This window comes from Furipterus horrens, unplaced genomic scaffold (genome assembly GCF_987537825.1).
Source record: "Furipterus horrens unplaced genomic scaffold, mFurHor1.1.pri manual_scaffold_2, whole genome shotgun sequence".
Lineage (NCBI taxonomy): Eukaryota > Metazoa > Chordata > Mammalia > Chiroptera > Furipteridae > Furipterus > Furipterus horrens.
This window is the reverse complement of record NW_028327172.1, coordinates 168,734,136-168,748,770: the sequence shown is the minus strand read 5'-3', so window position 1 is coordinate 168,748,770 and position 14,635 is coordinate 168,734,136.

Below are 14,635 nucleotides of genomic sequence, written 5' to 3'. Positions count from 1 at the left end.
TGGGAATGTAGCATTTGTGCATAATACCTTTGAAAATGTAACATAATTACAGTGTTGGATCATGATTTTAACTGCAGTAAGTATAATATAAATTACACTTCTAGGTATGTAGCCAAGAGAAATGAAAACACGTGCACATAAAAAGTTGAACATGAGCGTTCACAACAGCATTATTCATAATAGTCAAAAGGTGAAACAACACAAATGTCTACCAGCTGATGAGTGTGTAAGTTAAATGTAGTATATCTATACAATTGAATATTATCTGACCATAAAAAGGAGATACTGATACGTGGTGTAACGTGGATGACCCTTGAAAACATATATATGCATTCTTTTGTGACTGGCTTCTTTTGCTTAGCTAGCATAATGATTCCATTTTTACGAAATGTCCAGAATAGGCAAACCTGTAGTGATAGAAACTAGGTAAGTACTTAGGACTGGGGACAGAAATGGGATGGGGAATGATAGCTAAAGGGTGATGTGTTTCTTTTTGAAGAAAATATTCTCAAGTCGATTGTGGTGATGGTTGCATGATTCTGAATATACCATACCATTGGGTTATACACTTTAAATGGGTGAATTGTATGAAATGTCAATTATATATCAATAATGCTTTTACCCCCAAAATGAAGAAAAAACAAAACAAAAATATGCAATTTATATCTTCACATATAACCTTTTTGGATTATTCCTGGGTCCAGTGGTATTTACAGTTTTAAGGCTTTTGATGACTACCAGTTTGCCAAATTGTTTGGCAGAAGGGTTGAACCAATCAAAATGTATCTGGGAACATTCAAGAGCTCCCACTTCATTATATGCTTATCCTTTTTGAAGTTTAGGTTTATTAAACTGTCTTACTGTCTGTGAGATTGCCAGTGAATATGTAATGTACAATACTATAAGTATAATTACAAGTAATTAATAGGTGGTAAGGAACAAGTTCCAGTTGTCCTAACAAAAAATATGGACATTCTTTTTCTTCACTAGTCATTCATAAGATCTTATTTTTAATAAACATCTTTTTTCTTAATAACTGTAATAGTGCTTTTACAATGAATTGTAGTTGTAAAAAAAACAGAAAGTCTGTGAAATTTCCTCAGAATATAAATGAGATATATAAAGAAAACATTAATATCCTATATCGGTAAGGAATTTATATTTTTTCACCTAAAAATATCTTTAGGCATATTTCCCTTATGTCCTGTATAGTAAAAATAGACTACATTTTTACATGGCATTTGAGAATAATAATAACTAAAAATATATTGATAACTCCCTATGCACCAGGCATCACACTTTTATTGCTTTCTCTCATTTTTATCCCCACAAAACTCCTCTACTGGAAGTATTTTTGTTGTCCCCACTTTACAGAAGATAAAGAGGTCGAGTAAATCCACAAGATGAGTCACACAGCTTGGAGAAGCACAGCCAGGATTCAAACCCAGCTTGTCTGATTCCAGACCCTGCTGTGCTCTCAATTTCTACCTACCCTTGACTGCCTCACCTTGTGGGTATTTCTGGCTTACATTAAATCTTCGAACAAAAATATTCACCCTATGGTTATTTAATCTTAGAACAAATATTAAAAAAAAAAACCTACATTTTTATCAAGTTAATATTTGTGTAGCTAGAGAGTTTATTTTTGCTTGAAAGGGGGTTATTAAAATTTTAGACATGTTTTTATTTCATGACTGAAATATTTAATATTGAAGTCTAAACATGCCTTCCTTCAACTGCAGAGTGGTAGAGTAAGGAAGCACCTAAGCTGTCATAATAAAGGCTCTGTTCTGAAATGCAAAACTGTAAAGTGAGACCCCTTCAGAAGTCTAGGACAGCTGAAGGGAATCAAGTTGTTGAGCACAAAGTGTTTTGCTAGCCTTAATCTTTCAAGAAACATTATTAGAAATGTACTCCTTACTTTTTTGTGATTATAGAAGACCAGGCTATTTAATCTTTAATAACAGAAATTTCTAGTCTTGTTGGTCTTAAATGAAATTTTCACAGTAGTGTTTCCAACAGACAATTTATGAAGGTACTGTCTTGTAGGATAAATAATAAGGCCTACAGGAACAAAGGAAATGACTTATTATCATTATAGTCACTTATCTTTAGCATCTGCCAACACTTAATGATCCTTCTTTCAGCTTTCAAAATATTTGTTTTCATTAATCTCTACAGAAATAGAATATAAGAGGAATAAGTCTCACAAATAGATATCAAGAGAAAAGGAGTCCCCATTCACCAAATAATATAAAGACCCACTACTTTCTATTAAGTGGGGAGGAAATTGCCAGAAAAAAACAAGTAAAAAATGATGAGATAGGAAATCTCAAACTGCTTTCCAGACTCTGGCCATCTCTGAATGTAATCTGGCTTTAGGCTTCTCATATTTAGATACTTATTTAGAAAGACCTCACAAGGAGGGATCCTTAGTCACATGTTTTATTAAGAGGCTCCCCAGAAGTGGAATAGCAGCCACCTGTTTGATATTTGTAAATCTAAGGGCTTCAGTAGAAACATTTCTCTTTTTTTTTTTTTTTTTTTTTTGGTGCTGTTAGAAGAAAAGTACACCATTAAAAGAACACTATTTACTCTTTCACAAACTGTTTTGCCTCTTGAACTACCAAATTTAGTATGTTAAGGAAAAAAAAAAAAAACCTTTTTTATACATTTTATGTAATCAAACTACCAACACTATTTCTTGTGAAGCATTTATGGAGAAGGTGTGGAGAGAAAGGTACACATCTTCCTAAGTGTAGTTTTAGTCTCTTCACAACTTATGTTTACTGTAACTGGTTTTTTATTCTTAGCAAAGGAAAAGAATTATGTTTTGGGAATCAATTTAAATTATCTACAATCAATGTTTCCAAGACTTCTTTCTAACATAATTAAGCTGCTTTTATCACCAGCCAGTTATTTAGTGAATATTTGAGTCCCGTTGGCATTCTGGGCTAGGCACAGTAAGATTCTAAGGTGAGTCATATGTGCTCCTGTTTATAGGAGACTTATTCATTCATTAATTCTTTAATTCAGCAACATTTACTAGTTGTGAGACCATAATCAAATTAACCAGCTTCTCTATAACTCGACCTCAGTTTCACCATCTGTAAAATGGGGGTAATATATGTGCTAGGTTTTTATGAGGATTAAATAGGTTAATACTTACAAAAAGCTTAGACCAACATTTAACATACAGGAAACACTAATTGTTACCTGAACTATTGTATGAGTTCTCTATGTGCCAGGCTTGAGATTTTTGTTTTGTTTTTCACTTAATACAGTTAACGATGGACCACCTTCAAGCAGCTCTCAGCCTTGCAAGGAAGACAAACACATAATAAAAAACATTGTTAGTATAACATGAAAAGTTTTATAATAGTTTTATGCAAAATGCTGTGGGGAAACCCAGAAAGGAGACATTCTGTGTGTTGGTGAGGAAAGTGTTTTATACACTTGAAATGAATGTGGCATTAATTATTTACTGTTCAATAAATTGCCAAAACTTAAGCTGTGGAAGAGAACAAATATTTACTATATCACAGTTCCCGAGGCTCAAGATCTGTACCTTAGCTGGGTGGTTCTTGTTTGGGATTTCTCATGAGGTTACAATGAAGTTGTTGGCTGGAGCTGAAGTCATGAAGGTTCTAGAGAATCTGCTTCCAGGTTCAGTCATGTGGCTGGATGCAGGAGGCTTCAGTTCCTTGCTGCTGGGACTCTCCATAGAGCTGCTTGTGACCAGGCAGCTGGCTCCTTCATAATAAGTGATGGAAGAGAGAGAGAATGGGAAATGATGATGTACTCTCACGTTGGCCATATATTATTCATTACAAGCAATTCACTAAGTCCAGCCTATATTGAAGGGAGGGCAATTCAACTTGAAAGAATGACTACCAAAGAACTTGTGAACATATTTTTAAAACCACCACAGCTATGAAAAAAAAGTAAAGTTTAGGTAGAAAGGACCAAATTTATGACCAGCAAAGGAATAACAGAAACAAATAAATAGAAATAGTAGATTAGATGGCATGCAATCTGACATGGCTGGAGAATTGTTATACACATTTGAAAGGTAAGGAAATGAAGGTTTAGAGAGAGAAAGTAACTTTTCCAACACTTATAGTTAGTAAAGGGCAGATCCAGGTCCTGACCCCATATTTCTGATTATAGAATCTATATTATGAATACCTATATTAGGCAGGGTTGTCCAGAGAAATACAATTAACAGGATGCATCTATATCTATATCCATATCTATTTGTGGAGAGAGGAGATTTACTATAAGGAATTGGCTCACATGATTATGGATGCTTGGTAAATCCAAAATCTTCAGAACAGGATGACAGACTGGAGACAAATGGAAGAGTTGCAGTTTGAGTCCAGATGCAGTCTGCTGACAGAATTCCTTCTCGTTTGTGGGAAGTCAGTCTTTGTTATATGAAGGTATTCAATTGATTGGGTGAGGCCAACCCACATTATGAAGTGTAATGAACTTTACTAAACAACCACCAACTTAAATCTCATTTATTTAAAAAAAGCCTTCACAGAAACATCCAAAGTAATTATTGACCAAATAGCTGAGCACCTGGCCTAGCCAAGCATAAGACACAAAATTAACCATTATACTACCCTATACAATAGTGATAAGTTGAGGGTCAGATTGCGGAGGACCATGAATGCAACATATTGGAGTTATGAAAATTAACCAGTGACCCTGGCTGGTGTAGTTCAGTGTACTGAGTGCCAGGCTGTGAACCAAAAGGTCGTTGCCAGTTTGATTCCCCATCAGGGCACATGCCTGGGTTGCAGGCCAGGTCCCAGTTGGGGCTGTGTAAAGGCAACCAATCAATGTATCCCTCCCTGCCCCTTGCTCTAAAAAATAAATAATTAAAAAACAATTTTTATTTCAAAAGAAAACCAGTAGCTCTGAGAGACATGACCTTGAATATATGATATCGGCGGAGATATCTCCAGAGTATTTTATTTTTTTACAGAAAGTATCTTGGAATATTTATCTATTATGCTTGATGTTCAGTTCTTTTTTGACAAATGACAAATCTGAATTTTATTAACATTATATTTTCTAGTTTCAATATTTTCCTTTTCAGTCCATACATTTTCAGTAATTATCCTTTGATGTGTTTCAAAATAATGTTTAATTTCAAAAATATTTTTCTCTATTATTATCCTCTTATATTTGGACCTTTTACTCTACTTTTTCTTTCACTTTGATGCCTTATTTCAAGGTTTCTTTTTAGTCATGCCTCCTACCAGAGTGAAATGTGAAATTAGGAAGGAAGACAAAACTGTAGATGGGAAAAAGAACCCAGTTTGTAGGCCAGCTGGACTTGGTGATTTCAAAGGGATAAATATTGCTTAAGCATAATCTCTTTGCAGACAGTACATAAAAGAAAAGCTTTTGCAACCTTGCTGGTGGAGATCTTTCTCTTTGTAGCTAACAGCAGGAATTCCTTAACACTTTTCTTGGAGTCTCAGAATTTAAAGTTGCAATGGTTCCAGCCTGTTTTTTGGCTGTCTCTCCATTGAAGACAAGACACAGATTAGAGGCTGGCTGCAGTGTGTTGTGAGACCCCTCAAAAGTTATCTGGATGCTAAGTCTATGGATACACCCTACCAGGGGAAAGCAGGAAGCTAAATTTAGAAAACCAGTAGAGCAAAAGGTGGAACAAGCTGGAAAGGAAAGGAGAACTGGACTTGCAGCAAAAATAGGGGCTGAAAACTGGTGGTAAATCATAAAGTAAGAGAGTTAGGGTGCTAAGTCTATGGATATAGAAATAAACTAACAAAATCTCCTCTACATCATTGACATAATATTTGTGTTTAGAAAGTAAAAACAACTGCCCTGGCTGGTATGACTCAGAGGATTTGAGTGCCCTTTTCAGCTTTCCCTCTTAAGAACGGCAAGATAAAATTTGTGAGTTTCAAAGCACCCATGGGGTGCATAACACCACTAGGTGGTTTGGTGAGTTCTATTAGATGAGGAGATTTTGTGGGTGAGCAGACATCCAACACCATTCAAAGGAAATGCAGTTTTCTTTTAAAAAGAGCATTTAATGCATCAATGCTGTTGTGTGTTCCTTTCTCTATTTCCCCCGTTGCTACACTGATCATCCTGCAATTACAATTATGTGTGATTTTCATCTTTAGTACTATAGGGAAAGGGCTCCATTTATAACATAAAGGCATAAATATAGGCTTTGCAAAAATTAGTTTCTTTTAAAATAATTTTTTAAAGATTTTATGTATTTACTTTTAGAGAGAGGGGAAGGGAGGGAGAAAGAGAGGAAGAGAAACATCAATGTATGAGATACACTGATCAGTTGACTCTCACATACCCCCAGCTGGTGACATGGTTCTCAACCCAGGTATGTATCCTCATTGGGAATCAAATCAGTGACTTTTTGGTTCATAGGCTGGCTCTCAAATCCACTGAGTCACACCAGCCAGAGCAGTTGTTTTTATTTTCTGACAACACAAATATTATGTCAATGATATAGAGGATATTTTGTTTATTTTTCTTTCTGTCTTTAATAAAATTAAACCTAAACCATCTTGGAAAAATAGTTTTCCTAATTTACCTTGAAAGATTGTCAATAGGGGTATTCTTATAAATTCCCTATGTAATTCATTCCAAAGAAATACTCTCCTCTTTTTAATTGTGTTTCTTTGCATATTTCAGAAAGCTATTCTTAATATGTTACTCATTTGAACTGTGCGATAGCAGAACTAAGACTCAAAGATCTAACCATAAAAAATATTTTTTGAATCAACTCACATAGAAAATTATCAGCTAATTTTGAACTAAGTCTATTTATACTTATAACAACTTGTATTTTATTTTTTAATTTTTATTTATTGACTTTAGAGAGAGAAAGGGAAGAGAAACGAAAACATCTACTTGTTGTTCTGCTTATTTATTCATTTATTGGTTGATTCTTGTATGTGCCCTGACCAGGGATTGAACCTGCAACCTTGGCATAGCAGGGCATTACTCTAACCAACTAAGCTACCTGGCCAGGGCCTACCCACTTGCATTTTAAAGCCAAAAAAAAAAAAAAAAAAAAAAAAATTCATACCTGAAATCCACAACTCTAAAGCATAAGGTAATTTCCATTCCTGAATCCGAAATGTCTTCTGAATGCTTTGAGGATAAGGTTCGGTAAGGAGGAAAAATAATGCTGGAGAATTATGGTAAAAGGAATCACCTTTATGCTAAAGAAACTGCAGTATTTTATAGGACCTCCTCTTCCTCCCACAATACCTGACATCTTCTATCATGCCTCTCAGAGAGGGCCACTGATCAATTTTTATAGGTCCACTGAAACTTGCCCTCCTGACCACTATCAGGAACTTGCAATATACATATAAATAGGTAATGAATATTAAAAGACTGACTTGAACATTAAGTCAGTTACTTTCACCCAGAGAACTGTTAAATAGAACAGACTTCCTTTGACAGCTACTCCCACATATATTATAATATACAGGGTAGGGCAGAAGTAGGTTTATAGTTTTGAATATGTGAAACAGTTTATTATTGTATTATTTATTATAATTATTGTATTATTTTTCATATGAACAGCTGTAAACCTACCTTTGCCCCACCCTGTATGGACCATATTCCTTACTGTAGAAGGTCACTGTTAAGGTATCACTGTATCTTATCCATATGGAAAAAAGGCTATGTTACTAATAGTATTACTTTTATATGTATACATAATGTCTTGCTATTTGCCTTTCCCTTTAAAATATATATTACTGCTTTAGTTTCTGAAACCATTCAAAAGCTAAGTAGGTCACTAAGTTGTCATTTGTTACTGAATGAAAATTGAATTTATAAAAATGATAATGTCAGACTTCAGGCCAAGATGGAGGCCTAGATAGACATGCTGCATCTCCTTCCACAGCTAAGAAAGAATAAAACTACCTCAAAACTGGAGACAATCAGAAGTTCCAGAAAATCAAGCTGCATGGAAGTCCAACAAACAAAGATATAAAGAAGAAATACTCACCCAGACAGGTAAGAGGGGTGGAGCCAGGGAAGAGAGGAAGCAGCATGGCAGTGGCAGTAGAAGCAGCAGGCCTGCGGAAAGTGCAGTCACAAGTTTTAAAAAGTAGGGAGGCACACCTGTGGAGCACTCCCAGCACCAGACCAGACCATGCAGTTCACGGTTCCAGTGCCGAGGAAAATCAAGCCTCATTGCTTCTGACTGTGCAAACCAGTGGGGGTTGGGGTGGAGGAAGAAACTGCCTGTCTCTCAGCAGAGTCTACTTGTTTAAAGGGCCCACGTGGTTTTAGAACATCTACAGACCCACCCACTCTGGGAACGATGGCCAGGGCAACAGTTAGAGGGGTGCCAATCCCATATGGAAAGTGGGAGAAGTGCTTGGAAAAGGAGTGAGTGCTGAGCAAGTGACATTGTTCCCTCTCAGACCTCTCCCCCACATACAGTGCCACAACATGGTGAAACAGGTTGCCCTGTACTGAATACCTAAGGCTCCATCCCTTACAATGTAACAGCTGTGACAGCTCTACCTAAGACACAGAGGCAAGGAAACACAGGAGCCTGTCAAGATGAGGAGACAGAGAAGTATAGCCCAAAAGGGGGAACGAATCAAGGTTCCAGTGATAGAACTAAGTGACAAGGAGACAACCAACCTAACAGACATAGAGTTCAAAACACTTGTATTAAAGATGCCCATAGACTTGACAGATATGCTTAAGTTTGGCAAACACATAAGAGAAGAAGTGAAGGCTATGCTAAGTGAAAAGAAGGAAAATCTACACAAAACCAATGGCGAGGGGAAGGAATCAGGGTTCAAATAAATGATTTGGAACATAAGGAAGAAAAAAACAACCAGTACAGAATGAGGAAACAAGAATTGAAAAAAATGAGGAGAGGATTAGGAATCTGTGGGACAACTTTAAATGTGCCAACATCCGAATCATAGGGGTGCCAGAAGGAGAAGAGGAAGAACAAGAAATTGAAAGCTTATGTGAAAAAATAATGAAGGAAAACTCCCTGAATTTTGTGAATAAAATAGACATACATGTCCAGGAAGCACAGAGAGTTCCAAAGAAGCTAGACCCAAAGAGGACCACACCAAGACACATCATAATTAAAATGCCAAAAGCTAAAGATAGAGAACTTTAAAAGCAGCAAGAGAAAATCAGAGTTACCTACAAAGGGGTGCCTATAAGACTATCAGCTGATTTCTCAAAAGAAACTTTGCAAGCAAGAAGGGACTGGCAAGAAGTATTCAATGTAATGAAAAGCAAGGACCTACAACCAAGATTACTCTATCCAGCAAAGCTATCATTTAGAATGGAAGGGAAAATAAAGTGCTTCCTAGACAAGGTAAAGCTAAAGGAGTTCATCATTACCAAGCCATTATTGTATGAAATATTAAAATGATTTATTTAAGAAAAAGAAGATCAAAACTATGGACAGTAAAATGGCAACAAACACAACTATCAACAACTGAATCTAAAAAATAAAAATAAAAACAAAATCCAACTAAGCAAACCAGAATAAGAACAGAATCAGAGGTAAGAGGATCATATGGAGGGTTATCAGCTGGGAAGCAGAAGGGGGAGAAAGGAGGAAATGGTGCAGGGATTAAGAAGCATAATTGGTTGGTACAAAATAGACATGGGGACATTAAGAATAATATAGGAAAGGGTGAAGCCAAAGAACTTATATGCACAATCCATGGACATGAACTAAGGGGGGTGGGATTGCTCGAGGGAAGGGGATACTGGGCAGAGGAGAGCAAAGGGAAAAGAAATTGTGATAACTGTAACAACATCATCAATCAAATACACTTAAAAAGTGATAATGTCAAGCAGTACCGATTGACTTTTATAAGTTTGATATACATTAAATAGAGCCAGGACAAAATATAGTTTTTTATGGTACCAAAGCTAGGACCTTTTATCATAATACTAAAGTTATTCCTAGTGTTAGGAGTTAAATTAGAATAAAAGCCAACATTAGGAAAGTTTTTCAAAAGAATTTTTTGAGTAGAGGGTCTTCTTTGTATTGAGTTAACCATTTTACATTTAAAATTTTAGTAAAGTTTTCTTTACTGCATATCCTTACCTTCCACAGCAGCTGGGGGTTGGGGGGAAGGGTTACAAGCCACTTTTGCTAGTAAAAGCTGGAGTTACATGAGACTCTTTCTGACTCAATAAATATCCAAATATTTATTGAGCATCAACTGTGTACAAGGCCTTGGGCTAAATTAAAATATCAAGCTGACAACAAAACCGCGAAATAACATTACAAAGATAAGTATATCTATTGGGAAATATGCAATGATCATAATTGTAAGAAAAAATTGGGAACAACTATGCAACTATTTTATGTAACAAAGTTAGAAATTTCTGTATACATCTGGAATGAAATTACTCATGAAGTCATAGAGCTCTTAATTCAGAGGATATTTTTTAAATCTATGACAATATCAGATTGGGTTTGTGCTTAATACTCTGCAGGATTGGACTAAATCAGATGGAAAGGAAGCAAATGCCCCAAAACTCATAGGCTAATCTACCATTTTCAGTGGTCTGATATGAAATTTTTCTGACATAAGTAGAGCAGATGCTTCCAATTGCTTTTTAAATAACTAGGATCTTGGCCTTTATGCTATACTAGTTTTTACATTTTTGGCGAAGGCCCCCCCAAAATTATTTCTTCCCCAAGGTAAAAAACAAAACGCCATCATCATTGGAAAACTGTCTCTTGTCAACTATTTTGTGCTTTTATTCTCTTTATTTCCCCAAACATTGAATTTAAAATTATACCTCTCCTCACACTTCCCTAGGTGTTCTAAGGAATATTTAGAGTTCCCGTTTTCCTACATATACTTAAATGCTCTCGTTTATTCTAAGATCTTAGTAAGGTATTAGTGAATCTAGCTCACCTCCAAGATCTCTGTTTATTGCCCCTGGTATAGGTTCACTGTGCAGTGGTATATCTATCACTTCTCTAAATATGTTCTGTATTCTTCTCCTAAATTTGTGCCAGGTTTCAACATTTGTGGAGAGAATCTGAAAGGTCTGCATAATTATGGTATTATTTAGGATATTGGCTAGGTTGTTGAAACCACAGAGATACCAAAGGGGTGGTTTGTAGAGAATCCAGCTCCTTGTCTTGCTTTCACATCCTTAGAGAGTTGGCTTCATTTTTGTGCCTGAAAATGGCTCAAATCCTAAGTCCAGCCCACTTGAATGGAAAAGAGTGAAGGAAGCACCTGACCCACAAATTGCATACATCACTTCTGCTTACATTCCACTTACTATGCTATATTTGGATCCAGCTTAAACTGTTACTAGTATGAAAGATAAAGGTCATGGAGAGGACAGTTAGCACATTCTTTTAAAAACGTTTTTAAAAAGTAACAACTAATAGTTGGTGCTTTGGCTGATGTATCACTTCCATCCCAGTTAACTTAATTCTTACTAATATTTGGAATAGTGGGTAGAAAAAAGTAAAGAAAAGCTTTTAGATTTTATCTCAGTTCACTGAACAGTGGTATATTTGTACTGATTGTCACAGTAAAAAGTGTGAGCTCTGCAAAGAGTATCACAAAGAGCCAAATGATTACTCTTTCATAACCATACCTTGAATGTACATTAACACATAACATGTTAAAGATATAATTTACACAAGTAGGACTGTGAAACTGAATGTACCCCTTTCCTCTGTGGCTAAAATCACAATAATTTGAGTGCCTTTCACTTTATACTTTGTAGGTAGGGAATCTTGTTTGGGGCCCTCATCACCCTAGCTTCATGTCCTGTTGACCCTCAACCTCCTGCTTCTTTGATGCCCCCAGGCTGAGCTTCAACACTACTTGCATCCCACAGGAAGCCCTGTACAGTCTTTAGCACATTCCACAGGATGTGCTTCCTTCCTTAACTATTCTCACTACTGTGGCTGGTAAGTACACTATTATCTTGTTTAGGGATCTCTGCTGATGGAAACAGAAACTACCCCAACTCCGCTCTGTGGGTGTAGGTGGAAGGATATTTGTTAAAGGGATTCCAGGGATATCAGGGAATCTAATTTCAGATATAGAGTCCTATTTCATAGGAAATGGAGTCATTTGACAGCTACTCTTTCTGGGGCCAATCAGAAGATCTCTCATCTCTGTTTCTCTGGTATGTTCATTTGTTTTTTCTCCACTAGACCATCCATTTCTGACCTTTCCAAGGCTTTTGAGGTTGACTCAGTTCTCACCTGAGGCTTTCATTTGCCATGGTGTCATGTTTGCCATAATGGTCCCAGAGCTGAGAGCTCCTCTGCCTAATATGAACAGCCTGGATCTCTGTATTTTGGTTCATCTTCTGAAACAAAAACACCAAATTGGCTCAATCTGAATTAGGTGTTTACTCTGGTTCAACCAATTGCAGCCAAGAGAGTGGAGTCACCTGAGGAGTGTATAACCAAAGGGTAAAAGGCAGATTCTCTTAGAATGGGTTGTGAACTTTGTTGGGAAAACTGGATTTCATGTGCACAAAAATAAAACTATACCCCTGTCTTACACTATACACAAAAATCAACTCAAAATGGATTAAAAAAAACCAACTTGAACCTAAGACCTGAAACTCTAAAACTCCTAGAAGAAAACATAAAGGAAAGCTCCTTGACAATGGTCTTTGAAATTTTTTTGAATCAACACCCAAAGTAAAAGTGACAAAAGCAAAAATAGACAAGTGAGACTACATTAAATGAATGAGCTTCTGCACAAGAAAAAAGTCAACAAAATGAAATGGCAACCTATAGAATGGGAGAAAATATTTACAAAGCATATATTCAATAAGGAGTTAATATCCAAAATACACAATGAATTCAACTCAATAGTGGAACAACAAATAACCAAATTTAAAAATGGGCAAAGGACTCAAATAGACATTTTTTCCAAAGAAAACATGCAGATGGCCAACAGATACATGAAAAGGTGTTCAACATCACTAATCATCAGGGAAATGCAAATCAAAATCACAATGAGATATCATCTTACAGCTCTAACAATATCTATTATCAAAAAGACAAGATAATAAATACTGGTGAGATGTGGAGGAAAGAGAACACTTGTACATGGTTGGTTGGACTGTAAATTAATACAGCTACTATGTAAAGTACAATGTAGATTCCTCAAGAATTTAAAAATAGAAATACCATATCATTCAGCAATCCCACTTCTGAACATATATCCAAAGGAAATGAAATCATTATCTCAAGGAGATATGTGTACTCCCATATTCATTGCAGCATTATTTACAACAGCCAATGTATGGAAACAACATGTACCCATTCATATAAGATCGATACAGAAAATGTGGTCTTTATATGCAATGGAATATTCTTTGGCCTTAAAAAAGAAGGAAATCCTGCCATTTGCAACATGGATAAACCTGGAGGACATTATGCTAAGTGAAATAAGCCAGACAAACACAGCCTGGTATCAATTATATGTGCAATCTAAAAAAAAAAGTCAAACCCATGGAAAGAGTAAAATGATAGTTGCCAGTGGCTGAGGAGTGTGGGAAGTAGAGAGAGGTATAAAATGGTATAAACTTTCAGTTATAAGATGATTAAGTCTGAGAATATAATCTATCACATGATCACCATAGTTGATAATACAGTTTTGTATAACTGAAATTTGATGAGAGAGTAAACTTGTGTTCTCACACACACACACACACACACAAAAGGGTAAATATCTGAGGTGATGGATGTGTTAATTAACTCAAGTGTATGTTTAATTATATCAAATCATATTATACATTTTAAATATTTTATAATTTTACTTCTCAGTGATACTTCAGTAAAGCTTAAAAACCCCAGACATGTAAAAAAATATTTGTAAGAGTGCTACTTGCTTGTTACATTGAAAAACAAAAAACAAAACATTCTTGGGTCTACTCCTGACTTACTAAACCAGGATATCTGAAGTGAAGTCCTGAACCTGCATTTTAGAACCTGCATCCTCAGGTAGTCTAAAGACTACAGTTTGAGATAAACTAAGTGACCATTGTAGTGAATTAATGTTATTTTAATGATATGTTTTTGTAAGTTTACTAAGAATTCCAATTATTATCACTGTGTGAAAGAAAGAATATAAATTATGTATACAAACTTTAAGGGGAATATGTCATCAACTTGTATTTTTATTTAGCTGTTTTATAACCAGAAAGAACAAGCTAATGAAGAGGGGGGAAACAGAAACTTTAAAAGATAATAATGAATATCATAATATTTCACAGGACATTTATATTAATTGGGGGAGAAAATGCCCTATGGATATCATTTTTCCATATCATAAAACAAGAAATAAGTACATGAATACTAGTCACTTTTTAAAAAGTGAGATTTTTAAAAATTACTCCAAATACCACACTGATTGTATTTTATAATGTATTTCATATTAGTTTTATTATACATGCTTATGGCACATGTATAATGCACATACACACAGAGATTATACTATTATTGATAGTATAAATAATCTCTGGCCATTTCTTTTTCCTTTTTTAAAAGAATTTATTTATTTATTTTTAGAGAGAGGGAAGGGAGGGAGAAAGAGAAGAAGAGAAACATCAGTGT